General features: G+C 37.4%; 1 protein-coding gene across 1 annotated transcript in view; it reads right to left on the bottom strand.

The window, feature by feature from the left end:
- LOC115212007 (ATP-binding cassette sub-family A member 3) overlaps window positions 1-13192 on the bottom strand; it is a 144384-nt gene extending 131192 nt beyond the window's left edge. The window contains exon 1 of the mRNA XM_036503235.1: window positions 13058-13192. The gene's annotated coding sequence lies outside the window, so the exon portion shown is untranslated. The remainder of the gene's footprint in view (window positions 1-13057) is intronic.
- Window positions 13193-18869: the final 5677 nt, after the last annotated feature.

Raw genomic sequence — 18869 nt, 5'->3', positions numbered from 1 at the left:
CTCAGCTGCCTGGATTACTGCTCCCAGCTATGATCACCCAACAGTGTAAAATTAACAGCAGACCTTGAAGCAATCCAGCAAAGCTTCACAAAGAAGATTGTCTTATTGCAACAGCTCAGCTACTGGGAAAAGCTGAAACAGCTAAGACTCTACTCCCTGGAGTGTAGGCGGGAGAGGTATGCAGTTATATACATCTGGAAGATCTTGGAAGGGATTGTGCCAAATTTTGGCATTGAAACCTACACAAATGCCAGAACGGGTCGACACTGCACAGTGCCAAAGATCCCAGCAATGCCATCGTGCTTCTGGACCAGTTACTGCAACAGCCTGGGTTTCAGGGGCCCACAGCTTTTTAATATTTTTCCAAAGAGCCTGAGGGACCTACACAAAGTGAATGTTGGCATTTCCAAATCAAAACTGGATCTCTTCCTGTCGAGAATCCCAGATGAACTTACCTCGCGACAGGAGGTGCAAATGAGGATAGCGACATCAAACTCCCTTATTCACCAAATGCCACATATCAGAGGAGGCTCTCAATAATAGCAGTGTAGCAAAAAGGGGGTTCCCCAGTATGGCTACAGCTTTGAGCTGAAACTAATAAAACAATAAAACAAAACAAAACATTGCAGAAAGAGAAAAAAAAGGGAAGCCATATATCATTTATCTTTCATTAAAAAACATTTTTAGTTCCTGTTATGCTACTTCTACGCAATGACAATACAATTTATAAAAAAAAATACTGTATGTGAAAGAGATGTTTTTTCTTTGAAATATCTTTATTAAAACAATAACACTTGTACACAAACTAACAATCAGTTATCTATTTAAAGTTTTCTTGTGATCTATTTTTGTGACTTTTTTTCCGTGTTTCATAATTGTACTGGTTTTATCAAGTTCAAAAACGAAGTACAAAGCCAGCCGAAAGTGAGCTTCTACGCGGTCACGACTCGCTAGAAATAGCAGCCCAATCTCTTTAATATCATACACTACCTCCTTTAAAAAAATTACACATTGGATGATGTAATCCTAGTATACACTGTATCTGAAAAACAAAAAAAAAACCATAATATGGGGTGTTCATGGCTGGAATATGTTTTTATCATACATCTACTTGACCAAAGTTGACCTAGGGGTTGGTTAACCATAACTATGCACAAAAAAAAAAAATTAAAAACCACAAACAAATATAGGGACAAGTGATATAGTACAAAACTGATGTGATCTTTTCTAATCTAATCAGAAAACTATTTTTAAAAAACAAAAAGAATGGTATAGGATAAGAGATTATACTATAAGAAATTATACGAGTAGTATGATAATATTATAACTGATATAAAAATACAAGTTGGATAAAGTATAGCAAGCAAACGATCGGTTTGTTTGGAAAAGGCTCGTTGCCCGTTGTGCTGACAACAGTGGAGGTTCCAAGAGCCAAAGATGCCAAGCCAACCGACAGGAAACCCAGCGGTAGATCCATAGTCTCAGATGGTCATATTTGGAAATCCAGCTGGGAAACCTAATGACAGTTGCTTCTGGTAAGTCCTTATGTAAGAGGTACCTGAGGATTCTGTCCTCACGATCACCTCCATCCTGGAATAATGTGTGAAAAAGATGGATGGATAAATAAAGTATGAAGTAGTTTTACTGGGTCAATATTTCCCATTCCTTCCATTAGTGTTTCGAACTGCATTTACGAACTAGGGGCCAGTATAACTTACAAAACCAAAGTTGTAAGAAATTATCTATTTTATAATTCCTAGGATAGGGTATATTCAGCGTAACAAGTTAGTTGGGTTGAAGTGGGGCAAAATGACACCGCGTGTATCGAGTGACGTTTCTCCTAATTCGATCAGTGGGCAGGTACCCAGCTGTCGCAGCACTTCAGCCTCGCGATCCATCCTCAATTCTGGGAGTGTTTTGAAGCATTTCAAATTTTTCTACAATGTAACCCTAGATTTTCTTGACGTAATACAGGAGTTTTTGTTTTTGTTTTTTACTGCCTTCTCCATTTTCTCACTGCTTACGTCTGTAAATATTTTTTTTAGTTTTTTTTTGTTTTTTGTATTATCTAATAGTTTTATGATTACTGCTAAAAGAAATTAAGTACAGGATTGACAAAATCAGGTTAACTTACGTGGGAGAAATTTGTTTTTACTTTCTCTGGGAACTTAACCTCTGGTATTTATAAACTTTACCTTTTAGTAAATTCCGTGGGGGATCCAGTTGATTTGGCTGTAGGCATTTAAAAAAATAACAACAGCCAAACTGTCTAGATCCACTTGATTTTCACTCACTACAATTAAAACTCGTCTATCTGTCTGCATAATTACATCCGTGCCTCTCTGTGTATGTTCGTGCGTAATTACTATGCAATTCACATGGGAAACACTGAAGCACATGACTGACCGGTCTGAATCATTTAGTAGAAAACTTGGATCTTTTCGGTTTGAACTGCAGTTTTTTAAAATAATTTCCACGTAACTAAACACTTTTAAACTTCGTATACTGGTAGAATGTGTTTATAAAACATCTTTTTCTCTTGGCTTTATTGAGAAAATTCTAGAGTTTGTGAGATATTTGTTTTTTTGTTTTTCTTCAATTTCTGCAATTTCAACCAATCAATGACGTCTATTGAGGTGAAAACATTCTGTGCCGTATGAATATGTCCCTCGTTTAAGAAACAGATTGGGTTTATTTACATTTGTGAAGATAAAAAAGATACCCTTCCCTCCACCCCTAACCCTAAAACAGATTGAAATGCAATAGATCAATACTAGGGTCATAATTATGGGTGACAATTTCATATGACACCGCTAGAAAAACTGCCGTTCAAACCGAAAAGATCCGACATGTTTTTTATTAGGAATATCAGTAAGTAATACTGTAATGAAATTACAAATGCTGTGTCCTGTCAGTCAGATTTAGGTTTACTTGTGCTGTATGTGTGTATAAGAGAAAAACATGTAATAATAGAAGTAGAAAAAAGATGGATTTCATATACGAACTTCTGTTTGTTCTTCATGTTGCAATCCAGCAACATTTAGTGTTTGGCCCTGACTTTTATTAATGTTCATATCGGAACCAAGAAGCTAGAAAAATGGATATATCATCTAGAAGAATAGCTTTAAGGAATCCAGGTGACTGCGATGGCCCTGTAAAGGCTACAGATGAAGTGGAACATCTATTTGTCACTGTTCCTTTTGACGTTTGAATAGACAGTCCGCTGAGGTCGACTTTGCCTTTCATCCTTTTGGGGTCGATTAAATAAGTACCAGTTACGCACTGAGGTCGATATACTCGACTTAATCCGTTTGTCCTCTCTGCGTTTAGCCCCTTGTGGGTAGTAAAGAAATAGGTATATCGTGAATGAAGCTAGAAGAATAGCTTTAGGGGATCTGAGATGGCACTGACAAGACCACAGGTAAAGTGGAAGACCCTTTTGCCATGGTTTCTTTTGACATCTGAATGGGCCATATGCCCAAGGAGAATTGAAAGATTGGCCCTGACTTTTATTAATGCTCATGGCAAAAGGAAGTGGGATAGGAAATTGTAAGGGCTTAAATTTGAATGGGACATTAGATGGTGTAACTGGTATGTGAGGTACGAAGACGGTGTCATGTTTACCACAGCCAGTGAGAATATTTGCCTCAATGCAGTTCATCATAGGTTTGTACACAATTAGTGTTGCCTCCTTTGAACCATTTACTTTCACCTTATGGGACAAACATACAAACGGACAGAATCTCTCTTTTATATATATATAGAAGATATATATGTATGTATGTATGTATATATATATATAAGATTCTTTTACTTGTTTCAGTCATTTGACTGCAACCACGCTGGAGCACTTCCTTTAGTCGAGCAAATCTACCCCAGGACTTATTCTCTGTAAGCCTAGTACTTATTCTACCAGTCTCTTTTGCTGAACCACTAAGTTACGGGGATGTAAATGTACCAGCATCGGTTGTCAAGCAATGTTGGGGGGACAAACACAGATGCACAAACACACACACATATATATATATATATATACATATACATATATAGGACGGGCTTCTTTCAGTTTCCATCTATCAAATCCACTCACAAGGCTCTGGTCGGCCCGAGGCTATAGTAGAAGACACTTGCCCAAGGTGCCATGCAGTGGGACTGAACCTAGAACCATGTGGTTGGTGAGCAAGCTACTTACCACACAGCCACTCATATATATGTATATATATATATATATATATATATATATATATATATATATATATACGCGAGAAAGAAGCAACAAGAATGGATAGGTTTTTAGTACGATCGTTTCATACAAGGACAGGTTTTATTAAAAGTTGCAAAGATTACAGCATATAAACGAGTCCCGTACTCATCAGCTAAAATACATGTGAGTTCTCTAGACATCCTAGTGTTTGAGGCTATATTCATGAAGTAATGTAGATAATTAAGTAACATAAACAGATTTCTAAAGTTCATTAAAGTTCTTTAAAGATGATGTACAGTCTTATCACAGAATTTTAAAAAAGTTTTAATAGCATCACAGAGAAGGTGACCTAATCCATAGTGCACATATGAATTTCCAGAGATATGATGAGGGATTATATACTCACAGAAGACAAATTTATCCATTGTTAATTACAACGAGGTGGGTCTCAATTCCTGCTTATTAGCATTACCCTCTCTGTAATGCTAATAAGCAGGAATTGAGACCCACCTCGTTGTAATTAACAATGGATAAATTTGTCTTCTGTGAGTATATAATCCCTCATCATATCTCTGGAAATTCATATGTGCACTATGGATTAGGTCACCTTCTCTGTGATGCTATTAAAACTTTTTAAAATTCTGTGATAAGACTGTACATCATCTTTAAAGAACTTTAATGAACTTTAGAAATCTGTTTATGTTACTTAATTATCTACATTACTTCATGAATATAGCCTCAAACACTAGGATGTCTAGAGAACTCACATGTATTTTAGCTGATGAGTACGGGACTCGTTTATATGCTGTAATCTTTGCAACTTTTAATAAAACCTGTCCTTGTATGAAACGATCGTACTAAAAACCTATTCATTCTTGTTGCTTCTTTCTCGCTTATAATCACCCCGCATTACTGTATTGTTAAATCAGTATAGTTTTTTTTGGTGCATCTAAGTTAGGTACCATATTCAAGTAAATTAACTTGAATCTTTATTGCTCTTTGTATATATATATATATATATAATATATATATATATATATATAGTTAGTTCTAAAAGCAAAATGCTGTATGTATCTGTATATCACTCACTGCTTTTAGAAAACGTTTTTGAAAACTTGAACGCGAAAATTTTTTAAAAAGCAAGTTTTTCACTGTGTGATTCAGACCTGACAGTCATGTGCTTCAGCATTTTCCACTTAAATTGCATAGCGATAGGTAAAGTTTATAAATACCAGAGGGTAAGTTCCCATAGAAAGTAAAAACAAATTTCAGCAGAAGTAAAGAATATGCACACCATTCATACATTTCTATACATACATACTTTTTTGAATGCCAATTACTCCAAGAATTCTGCATTTTTACAGTTACATTTTTTCCATGACAGTAGAGGAATTTTTTTATTCCAGAATGCAGGCATAGTGTGGATTCGATTCTCGGAAAGTGTGCATATTCTTTACCTTCACCGAAATTTCTCTCACATAAATTAACTAGATCTTGTCAATCCTGTACTTTTGACCCACATAATAAAACAAAACTTCTTTTCTTTTAACAGTAGTTACTTCTAATACTATTAGATGACACAATTTACTAAAAAAACAAAAAAAAAATTTATGGACGTAAGCAATAAGAACATGGAGAAGAGAGTAAAAGAAACTACTTTATTATGTCAAGAAAATCTAGGGTTACCATCTAGAAAAATTTGAAACGCTTCAAAAACACTCCCAGAATTAATGAGGATGGATTGTGAGGCCGAAGCGCTGCGACTGCCGGGTACCTGCCCATTGATTGAAGCTGGGTACACCAGCTAGTATATATATATATGTATGTGTGTGTGTGTGTGTTGGGATGAAACACAAGTCCATATGAACTCTCCCATCGTTTATACCACACATGATTCGTTTATAGTGATCAAATAAGTTCACTCCCTCCGACAAATCAACATTCCCTGTACATGTGCACTAAGTGCCACACACACACATATATATATGTAGGAAATGTATAGTATTAAATATCCATCATGGCTGATCTTATTAATTGGTTTCGTGTAAAGAATACAATGGAATGCTAGGTAACAATCTGATTATATAACTTTACACTCATCAGAATTAGCTGATATGGAAGGGAATAGGACAACTGCTCTCCAGTGTTGGGGGTGGATTAGCACAACTGGTCTGTGGCTGCTGTGAAAAATGTGGTGAAACAAAAAAGGGTGAGGGAGAAAGAAAAAGAGGGAGAGAGAGGTGGCCATGATGTGAGGTAAGGAGAACGTAATATTTATTACGTAGTTACAAAAAAGTTAGTTGAAGGTAGAGGAGAAGAATTAAATATATAATTTTAGCAGAAGGGTAATGTTCTGATGGTGAGATAAAAGAAAAGTAGAGAGAGAGAGTGGGAGAGATGATGGTGGTTGTAGTGACTGGACAGTGAAAAGTGTATTTTTTTAATTGAACTAAGTTTTTTATATTACCTATCAATTAAGGCATGCACATAAGTGCGTTAATTGATAGGTAATTGATAGGTAAAAAAAACACTAGGCAGTGTCTCATATTTTTATTTGCCCACTCAATTGTATCTATCAATCTATCTTTTTGTGTATATATATAATATATATATATATATATATACATATAACACACACATACACATGCACAAACATGTATATATATGTGCATATTCATATCTATTATATAAAAATCAATGTCTTTATGTGTGTTACTTATACATTCGAAAACTACTGCACCAATCCTAATGAAATTTGGAACACAAAATCCAAGCCTAGGGATAAGGGTAATGCTGTATGTTTCATACAATTTCATGGACTAAAATTACTGAATGCATCCTTATAATATTTGGAACTTACATTCAATGCATAAGTGCGGGTATAATGCAGTATGTTTGGTTTGAATTTGAGATGGTTTAAAGGAGGCAGAACACCCCATGAAAATTCATAAATTTTCAATGTTGATGAAATTTTAACCATGGGTAATTGACACACATCAAGAAATATTTCCAAAGTTTCTGCTTCTCATGGCGATTCTAAGACCCCCTAATGGAGGCCTTAACACCCAAATTTTAGTCATTTTCTATGATCCAAAACTAGATCAAAAGTACTGAATGGATCTTTATGAAATTTGAAAATTATATTCTATGTATAAGGGCAGATATAATGCAGTATATCTTTGAAAGTGAGGGGGCATAAATGAAAATTCATATATTTTTGCTGTTGATGAAATTTTAAGCATAGATATTAGACACAAATGAAGTAATATTTCTAAAATTTCAACTTCTTAGAAGTTACAAAGACCCCCTTAATGGGGACTTAACACCCACAATTTAGTCATTTTTCCTAAACAAATATAATTGTACTTTTGGAAGCTGTAGGATCACCCAAGCATAAAAGATGAGCGTTATTTGTCATTCAATGGTACAATAGTGTAAGACTTTGCTTTGAGATATACTTAGATTGTGATTTCTGCAATGTGGTGCATAAATTGTCAAGTAAAGGAGAAGCATCTTTGCCTCCACTGATTCAGTTGCAAAGTGTTCAGTAAAGTTATTTGGTTGCAGATGTCCTATGAGTCTTTTTATTATCACCAAGTCGCACATAGTCCACCAATGGTAACATTGATTTCAAGGCCTTCCCAGATAAGTGACAGATTATTCAAAGACATTTATAGATTGCAAATTTATTCTGTCCAGTTACCTATCAGCATAGTGATCATTGGCAAACTCCAAAGGTGACACTTTCATTTCCCCTTAGCCCTCACGTCACACAGTTGTTAATGTTTATTTGAGTTGGGTCACGCCCTTCCAATTGCTATAGATCTGTAATGCATCTTATGGCTGTGCCTGTCACCTGTATTGTGAGGAATCCTACATTGGGGAGTAGTAACAACAAGGGTAGGGTAGCTGACTGCTTATTGTTATCATTCATCTTTTGGTTTCCTGTAGCTTTGCTCTCTTTTACAAACCCAGTAAACATGCATATATTTCCTATTTCAAAGAAATTCAAAGAATACATATAAGACCCAAGTTAAAAAGATTCTCAACAATTCAACTTCTCTGGTCAACATTAAGACACCCACCCCCAATAGGGGCCTTAACTCCCACATTTTAGGGCTCCATTTTTCAAGAGCAAAAACCTTTCAATAGGTTCCATAAGATTTGAATTTTGGCATCTGGGCATAAAGATGAGTAGTATGGGATAAATGTGTCGTGATTAGAATTTTTGTGAGGGTCTGTAAAGAGGGAAAGAAACCCTCATTAAAATTCTTCATATGCAATTTTGATGAAATTCGAACCATACATATTCCAATTCATTAGAGAAAATATAGGCCTAGGTAGGTCAGAAGCAACATTATTTCCGCATTTTTTAGAGTTTGAGTCGATATTTCTTTAGCTATTTCAGCGTTTTCGAATTGTGCCTCAATAGTGGTGTTTCTTGGTCCTCAATCGACATAGGTAAGTTTTCCCCGTATGGGGGCGAGGCACTTCTCTACAACCTGACATTCTTTTTTCTTTGCGGTTATACATTTTGTATACTACCATTCTGGCAGTTAAATTTTGTAGCATATGCTCCTCTGAGAACGGAAAGTCAACACTTGAAAATATACGAAGCCCAGTATATCCATCATAACTACCCGTCTGATAAAGGTACACTAGACACATGCATCGCAACCATATGTTCATGACATGGCGATCTCATATCAAGATAAACAGTACATTATCTTGCAGGTGGGACCCAGTTATAATTTTCTTCAGCTTGAGTAGCCAGGCGAGCTAGCAGATTCGTTAGCACGCCAGGCAAAATGCTTAGCAGTATTTCATCTGTATTTACGTTCTGAGTTCAAATTCCGCCCGGATTTTTTGCCTTTCATCCTCTCGGGTTCGATAAATTAAGTGCCAGTGAAAAACTGGGTTCAATGTAATCGACTAGTTCCCTCACCCCAAATTTCAGGCCTTGTACTTTTAGTAGACAGTCTTAGTATTATAATTAAAGCAACGAGTTAGCAGAATCATTAGCATGCTGGGCGAAATGCTTAGCAGCATTTCATCCGTTTTTACGTTCTGAGTTCAAATACCACCGAGGTCGACTTTGCCTTTCATCCTTTTGGGGTCGATAAAATAAGTACCAGTTGAAAACTGGGATCGTTGTAATCGACACATCCCCACTCCCGAAATTTCTGCACTCATGCAAAAATCTGAAACCATTATTATTATTATCATTATTAGAAACAGTTTGTTTCGGATTCCTTGCTACTTAAAGTTTCGCAAGCCCCTACCGGTGCCTTCCTCAGGCTGGTGGAAAATTCGAATTGGACGGGATTTTCCACCGGCCATTAGTATCTGAAGAAATGCTGTAAAAAAGCGAAGTGCTTTATGGGTGTGAAACCCTGGGTAATTCCATAGACCAGCCATAACTAAGCATATATATTACACCTAGAACCATGCTATAGCTGTGTTAAATTTTGGATTTCTCAGTTTTCTTTCGATCAATTTTGATAAAACTTTTCCCAGCTTGTTTGCACACTATCACAACATCATGGTTATGTTTTCATTAATATGTGTAGCATCCTTTCTTTTTTTTATTTCAGATTCAGATTCATTTGGGTGAACCACGCTAACAGCTTTTGAATGAAAATAACCTATCTCTCTCTTTTACTTGTTTCAGTCATTTGACTGTGGCCACGCTGGAGCACCGCCTTTAGTCGAGAAAATTGACCCCGGGACTTATTCTTTGTAAGCCCAGTACTTATTCTATCGGTCTCTTTTGCCGAACCGCTAAGTGACGGGGACGTAAACATACCAGCATCGGTTGTCAAGCAATGCTAGGGGGACAAACACAGACACACAAACGCATATATATATATATATATATACATATATACGACAGGCTTCTTTCAGTTTCCGTCTACCAAATCCACTCACAAGGCAGTGGTCGGCCCGGGGCTATAGCAGAAGACACTTGCCCAAGATGCCACGCAGTGGGACTGAACCTGGAACCATCTAGACATTTTTTCCTGAAAATGAAGGGTAATAATACATATTAAGCACACATTGGGTATATATTTAACAGAAAGCCATAATAATATTATAACATATATTGACATAATGAATTAAGCCACATGAGCGTCATTTCGATGGATAACTTCAAAAACCCTATTAGTCATGGAATCTGTAAATTTCTTAATAGTAGCAGGTTGGACTGCCTCTGCTGCTGCTTTGATGGTCACCCATAAGACATCTTTTGACGTAAATTGGCGTCCATCAGCTTAAACATCTTGTTTAATGATGGACCAAAGATTTGTGATAGGGTCAAGATCCATAGATGCTGCCACACCATCGACCTTTCACCGTAAGACCCTAGTAATGTTTGGGTGGTTCTAGCAGAGTGGGTGGGGGCACTGTCATGCATGAATATGAGATTCCTTACAAGTGAAAATGGTACGTCATCTAGCCAGGGATCCCAAACCTCCTTCAGGAGATTGCAGTAGGCAACTGCAGTCACTTTAACTCCTTCGGGCACCCTGACTGGACCAACAAGTCTGTCCCTAATGATACCAGCCCACAACATGACTCCTCCACCCTATTGTTGACGTTGTAAATGTTGGTGATGTTCACCTCCAAAATAGACCCAACCATTTGCCCAACTGTCAGATCTGTCAATGTTTGCCCTGTTTTCATCAGTGAACAGAACAAATTTATGTCTAACGTCATGTACTTTTGGGCAAATTGAAGCATCAAACTCCTGTTAGGCAATTTCAGGGGTTCTTACATAGAAGCCATGGTCCCAAGGATATGATTTCTGGTGGTTTTCGGTACATGAGGAAGTCCGGAAGCAGTGAAAATGATTTTGCATGTTTGTCCAGGTTTCCCACATAACTGGTGGATAATATTCCTTAAATCCCTAGCTTTTACAGTCTTGGAGGTCTCACAATCGGATCGATTCTTCCTTTGTGAAGGAATCATCTAACTGTGTCCACCTACATGATGACAACCTAACTTCTCTGCAATGACATGAAGAGAGGTACCCTTAGCACTTTCCTTGATGATGACAGACTCTTCTTCATCGTTAAGGCCTTTTCCACGTCCCATTGTTCTTAGAGAGGACAGACGCTATTAGTGTGGGTTCACCCAAAAACTTAAGAACCTGAAATAAAAAAGAATGGTTGTTACACAGAATAATGAAAACATAAGAATGGTGATTGCCCTGGTGTGCAAACAAGCTGGGGAAAGTTTTATCAAGTTCTGTATGTGTGTGAGAATTACATTAGTATAGGTGTCCCTCAAATTCGCACAATTGGTGAGAAAGGAAAAGGGTACAGGAATGGGAGTAATTGTTTTACAAAACACGAAAACACGTACTGAAAGAAAAGAACAACCTGTCCTTTTCTTTTCCCACGATAAGGAACTATGAAGGAACAGCTGTTCCAAAACTTCACTCGGATTTTGTTTCATTTAATGTTTTATTAAAATGAGGACGATTGGGATTTCTGCAATTATGAAATATTCGTTTAAGGTTTCTGTTACAAAATAAATTAGAGAACCACTGCCGTAAAGTATTGATGATTAATTAGTGTGTCAATACATCGTATTCACTTGGCATTCTTTAGATTTATGATCAGAAATTGAAAAAAGAAAATTATTCTAAGTAATCCGTATAGAAATTTTGAAAAGAAAAAAAATCGGAATCGTAACTTTCGCACTTTGACGATCTTTGGTTTTTTTTTTTTTTTGGTGATCATCATATTTTTAAACATTGAATCCTAAAAAACAATTTTGCTTAAAAGCTTTTAAATCTAAGAGATTTGGGACGTTGGAATTATATTTTTGAATTTTTTTTTTTAATTCTTTTTGCAGAGTTTCGGAATAACTATCACTACTGTATTGGGAATGAAAAGAGCACAGGAATGGAGAGGAGGGGCCAAAAATATAAGAAATTGAAATATTCTTTCAGCTATCGTAACTTCCGCTGCATAAACTCAAGAATACTAAAAGAATAAAAAAAAAAATCTTTTCCTTCTTCATCAAATAGTGAATGATAGCTATTCTGATACCCAGCATTGAAAAAGTTAGTTTTAACCATCATCTCTGTTGTTGAAAACTCGAAAAAAGAGAAGTGGGTGTTCTAATTTGACACGTATAGCCGCACATTGTCGGCTTAGTATCAATGTTTCTATTTTCAGCGTGTGATTACAAAGCAAAAGAAGGCTGAGTCATTTCGTGGGACTTAGAGCATGAAATTACACAATACTAGTTTAAACATCGATTCATAGACTATAAGTTTGGATAGGACATGCACTCAATTGTATATAAGGAATGATTACGTTCTGCCTATCACAAATAACAAAGTCACCGCCGTCAAAAAATATGTGTACAATTAAAAGTATTAAATATTCGGCGAAAGTAAAGAATGCGTACACCCGGTGGTTAGGGTTATGGGTAAGGGTTTTTGTTACGCCAGGAACAGGTGGTGTACGTATTCTTTACCACTGCCAAATATTCTTTCTAGGTTATAACATTCACAAATTATAACAGTGGTGAAAACAACATACATTATGTAATTTTTGTGATTCATGCTTTGCCGATGAAATTCGATATATAGAAACATTCGAATGGTGTGCGCAACTAATTCGAAAGTCTGATCTTACCACACTTCACGCTGGAGTGTGGCTGCCGATTAATTTAAGAGTGTCAGTAGAATGCTCAAATACTTTTGCTGTATTATAATAACAGAAGCACTCGACTGTGAAAGTAATAATTAATGGAACTGGAAGGTAAACAACATAGGAATATGTGTTGAATCATTGTTTTTTCTACTGTCAAAGCAAGGCTTACGTAATGTTTACTAACCTTTAAGTTGATCTACTAACACACTAGTATATGTAGTTAAGAAATTCGCTTCATGACGACATAGCTTCGTGCTCGATCCCACTACAGAGCACCTTGGGAAAATATCTTGACGGTGTCGTCATACATGCGTGCACACACGCACATCTATATATAGTATTTAATTGTATAAAAGTCGCTCGGGCGCACTCCAATTACAGCAATGCATATTCAGAAAAAAATAGGATCTTAAATTTCTCCCAACTACTTTTCACCAGACTATTTAAAAAAAATATAATTCCAGTGTAGTTTTGCAAGCTTGTGATGAAAATAGTGTTAAGTTTTTTCCTTAGAAATTAATCATAAAGAAATTACAAGCATTTAAGAAGATGTAATTTTTAGCCAATCGAAATCCTCTGTTATTGACATATAAAGTATAATTGTCATAGAGTTGTGCAAAGACGAAACCCTTACATGGTCTCTCTGCCTGCTAGAAATAGAAGATAACTCTTCCTTAAACTACATCATAGTGTCTAAAAGCAAAATGAACAAAATATTCTTTTCTGCTCTAGGTACAAGGCCCAAAATTTTGTGGGAGGGGGTCCAGTCGATTAGATCGATACCAGTACGCAACTGGTACTTAATTTATCGACCCCGAAAGGATAAAAAGCAAAGTCGACCTCGGCGGAATTTGAACTCAGAACGTAAAGACAGACGAAATACTGCTACGCATTTCGTCCGGTGTGCTAGCGTTTCTACCAGCTCGATGTCTTAATTAAAAAAAAGAAGAAAAAAAAGATTAAGCCGTAACACAGATCTTATTTATTTGGCAGTACAGTTCATTTACTCGCTTGAGACAGGCCTAAGTGTTTTCTATTTGTTGAGTGTTATTGATCACAATATCGACGGATATAATCTTTTATTGAACTCACGACCGTCAATACATTAATGGGCACAACAGATCAGTATTGAACGTACTTGTTTTTTTTTGTTTTTTTTTTCTTATAATAAAATTTTAGGCGCAGGAGTGGCTGTGTGGTAAGTAGCTTGCTAACCAACCACATGGTTCCAGGTTCAGTCCCACTGTGTGGCATCTTGGGCAAGTGTCTTCTGCTACAGCCTCAGGCCGACCAAGGCCTTGTGAGTGGATTTGGTAGACGGAAACTGAAAGAAGCCTGTCATATATGTATATGTATGTGTGTGTCTGTGTTTGTCCCCCTAGCATTGCTTGTCAACCGATGCTGGTGTGTTTACGTCCCCGTCACTTAGCGGTTCGGCAAAAGAGACCGATTGAATAAGTACTGGGCTTACAAAGAATAAGTCCTGGGGTCGATTTGCTCGACTAAAGGCGGTGCTGCAGCATGGCCGCAGTCAAATGACTGAAACATGTAAAAGAGTAAAAGAGTAAACAAAATTTGGTGGGGGAGAAAGAATTGGTTAAAACAAAAAGGATTTCTATTGGCTAAACTTGCGTGCTTGTAATTTCCTTATTATTAAATTTCTGGGGGTGGGTGAGTGGGGGGTGAGTGAATGTGGTTTCTGCTTTCAGCATGCAAAACTACATCAGCACTACATAAAAAAAAAAATTGGGTGAGAATTAGAAAAACTTGAAGTAGTTGGAAGAAATTCAACAAGATCTGAAAAAAGATTTTAGAGCGTTAAAGCATAGGCAGTCTAGTCAGTGTGTTACAAAATATAGATCTTGTTAAATTCTATTCAATCACTTCAAGTATTTCAAATTTTCTCCAGTGGTGTAGTTTTGCAAGCTGTTGGATAAAAATCGCTATAACCTTTTGTAGAAATTAATAATAAAAAAAAGTAACAAGCATTTAAAATTATGTAACTGTAGCAAACAGGAAGCTGCCAGATGTGACAACTGCTTGCTTCCATGGAAATCAACATATACAAGAGCAGGAAACGATGGAAAAACTTTTGTGTTCTCTCGATCTGCTAGAAACAGCAGCAATATTTTCCTTAAACTACATCATAACGTCTAAAGGCGGCGTGCTGGCAGATTCGTTAGCGCGCCGGGCGAAATGCTTAGCGGTATTTCGTCTGTCGTTACGTTCTGAGTTCAAATTCCGCCGAGGTTGACTTTGCCTTTCATCCTTTCGGGGTCGATAAATAAAGTACCAGTTTCGCACTGGGGGGTCGATGTAATCAACTTAATCCCTTTGTCTGTCCTTGTTTGTCCCCTCTATGTTTAGCCCCTTGTGGGCAATAAAGAAATATACATCATAACGTCTAAAAAGCATAAAGGATGACACATTTTATAAAGTAATTAGGATAAACTGTTTCTAATAATGAAATTATTGTATATAGTGCTCAGGTGCACTACAACTCATCAAAGGTGCATGTACAGTACATAGAATTATGTACAAAAGTCAGGAGAGTGAACAGTGTAAAAGTCGTGATATAGATGTGTACATGCTTATGGAAGGAGCAATATCAGGTGAATCATCATCATCATCATTGTCATCGTTTAAAATCCGTTTTCCATGCTAGCATGGGTTGGACGATTCGACTGGGGTCTGGGAAGCCAGGAGGCTGTGCCAGACTCCAGTCTGATCTGGCAGTGTTTCTACAGCTGGATGCCTTCTTAACGCTCCCTGGATGATGAAGTATCTTTCAGGTTGCAGAGAGCAACTGATTCCTTCAGGTCTCTTGAGTCTCGTGTCTGGTCCCAACATGGCATCACAAGGCAAACAAAAATTATTGTGTACTGTGCATGTGTACTGACATCGCTCCTTTATTCATGTGAGACATGGACCCTTTACAAACATCATGTAAAGGTCCTTGAACGCTTCCATCAGAGATGTCTGAAACATATTCTGAATGTTGGCTGGACCTTAAAAACTCCAGATACACAGGTCCTGAGGAAAGTCGATATCCTGAGTATTGAGGTGATGATGCACAAGCACCTGTTACAGATTAGTAATGGAGTGGCTGTGTGGTAAGTAGCTTGCTTACCAACCACATGGTTCCGGGTTCAGTCCCACTGTGTGGCATCTTGGGCAAGTGTCTTCTGCTATAGCCTCAGGCCGACCAATGCCTTGTGAGTGGATTTGGTAGACGGAAACTGAAAGAAGCCTGTCGTATATATGTATATGTTTGTGTGTCTGTGTTTGTCCCCCTACCATCGCTTGACAACTGATGCTGGTGTGTTTATGTCCCCGTCACTTAGTGGTTCGGCAAAAAGAGACCGATAGAATAAGTACTGGGCTTACAAAGAATAAGTCCTGGGGTCGATTTGCTCGACTAAAGGTGGTGCTCCGGCATGGCCGCAGTCAAATGACTGAAACAAGTAAAAGAGTAAAGAGTATCCATTTCACATGATCAGCTGATTAACTGACCAATCACCATTAAGCCATCACACGATACAACCTTCGAGAACATCTAACAAAGCTTATAAATTGATGAGTTTTTAGTGCCAACTTTTTGCTGTGTCAAAGGCAACTGAGCAAAATATGCCTCCACTCTTGTCAGGGATATTTGTGCAGAGACCGGCCAATTCATTTCACATGTCTCACTTCTTGCCTCTGAGTTTTGGGAATGAAGACTACCTTATACTTTACACTTGCGGCTTTGTTGGTGACAAACGAGATCTACTCTTGACAAGCATTCATTACTGCAAACATTGCAGACCTAGCTTTCCCCATTCATTACACTAGCTGTGCGTTCACACTTAAATTCTTCATGAAGAATACGTGTTGTTTCAAAGGCATCAACTCCCTCTTTTACCTCTTTCCTCCATCTGTGGCAATGACAAGGAGTGCTTTCCCAGTCAACCTCTCGCATTTCACAGATCTTTAATGAAAACTTTACACAGTCTTTAAATTACAGTCTTGGCTTCTGCTGGGGTCGTTTTCCACCAACAAGTTTCCCATATAGCATCTGTTTAGGGATCCTGCTATCATTCATTCTAACAAGGTGTCCAGTCCAATGTAAGTGGTATTTGTGAACCATGAAAACCACATTCTCATTTTTCAGCGTTTAACAGTATTTGAACAACTTCTTATTCAACTGGGCAGACAGCAGACACAGTATTGCAGTGATGAATTTAACTTGATTTTTCTACAGTTTTGACCACATATTCACAGAGCCTATTTAATCAACTGTTTTGTCATAACTACAGAATTGTCTTTTCCAGTGTGTATGCTTTGTTGTATTATTAATTCAAGACTAACATGAAAAATGTTTTTTGCAATGAATAAAGGTTCTATTAACTGTTTGAATGGTGTTATTCTTTATTTACATGCAGTAGCTCAAGCACCTTGTGACAATCATTTAACACCCACTTTCCATGCTGGCATGGAAGTATATAGTACATGTAAGTATATAGGCCTGGTTGGAGGTCCAACCTTCCGAATTCTTTCTCAGGGCTTAGAAAAACTGAAGGATCACTGCAATAAGTGTGTGAATCTACATTTCTTTCACCCAAAGCCAGGAACTTCTCAGCAACCCTTTGTACATTCACATATATACTTATACATATACACAAACAAGCACATGCATATATTTAGACATGTACTTATGTATACACATGCATATGTATCATAACTATATTTCCAGTTATATCCATTACACATATACAGAACAAATCAGTCAAACATACATATATGCATATCATTACACACACTACTATATATGTCTATACTAAAGAAACTAAAGCACATAATGAAAAGCTTTCTTAACTATGTGGTCTTGGGTTCAATCCCATTGTATGGCTTTTGGAGAATTGTCTGCTAATGTGAAGGTATGGCCTAGTGGCTAGGGTGTTGCATTTACAACAACAACAACAACATCAAAAAATACCTTAGGGATGAGAACCCAGGTTTGAAATTTCCCCAAGACACCTGATGAAGGTTGGAGGGTATATCAGTTAACAACAAACAAGATGAGAACAAATATTCGTCAAATGTAAATAATGTACTAAATTCCTCATCTCTCAAATATAGAACTGTATTAGAGTGTGACAAGGCTGTTCCTTTGAAATACAGGTACTACTCATTTTTGCCAGCTGAGTGGATTGGAGCAGCATGAAATAAGTATCTTGCTCAAGCACACAATGCATCACTGGGAATTGAACTCATGACCTTACGATCATGAGCTGAATGCCCCTAACCACTCAGCCATGCGCCCTCACATATATGTATGTATGTGTGTGTATATATATATACATATATATATTCCTGATGAAAGTCAGTCTATGGGGTTACCCCGGGTTTCCCATCCATAAAGGGTTTAACCTTATGGCATATCGTCAGACCCTAAGACCTCTTTAGAATATGGAGGTGAGACAAGGTTAAACCCTTTATGGATGGGAAACCCAGGGTTAACCCCATAAACCCGCCTTCACCAGGAGAAAATACAGACTGCTGTACTTTTTAGGGTGTGCTTCTACTCTGGATTTATGTTTTTCTAAAAGCTGTCTCGCTCTGAGATTTATTATTGCTTGTTTCTCCTTTTTTGAGGTCAGCAACAGTTTGTCACTGGAAAAAGCATATAGTATTTTGCTTTTGGAATGAGTACTCATCGCTAGCTGGTAATCATCACATGCTGATGACAGGTTACTACCCAGAAACCCAGGTCCATGTGTATCACAAGGCTAGAGACGGGAACGATGATTTCCCTTTGCAAATGCTAATGAGACACAGACAGTGTGTCGTTAACCAGCTGGAGGAGATGTCTTCCTGGGGCTATAAACAACAGTAGCATCGTCCCCTATGGGTCCACTACATTTAGGTGGCAAATATACTTCATGATTCCATGCTGCTACTGTTTATGTCTCGCTCAGAGATTTGTACTGTACACTCTAGTGAAATTCCTCTCACCT

Source organism: Octopus sinensis, linkage group LG5, assembly GCF_006345805.1.
Source record: "Octopus sinensis linkage group LG5, ASM634580v1, whole genome shotgun sequence".
NCBI lineage: Eukaryota > Metazoa > Mollusca > Cephalopoda > Octopoda > Octopodidae > Octopus > Octopus sinensis.
This window is presented reverse-complemented; position numbering and strand designations above follow the sequence as displayed.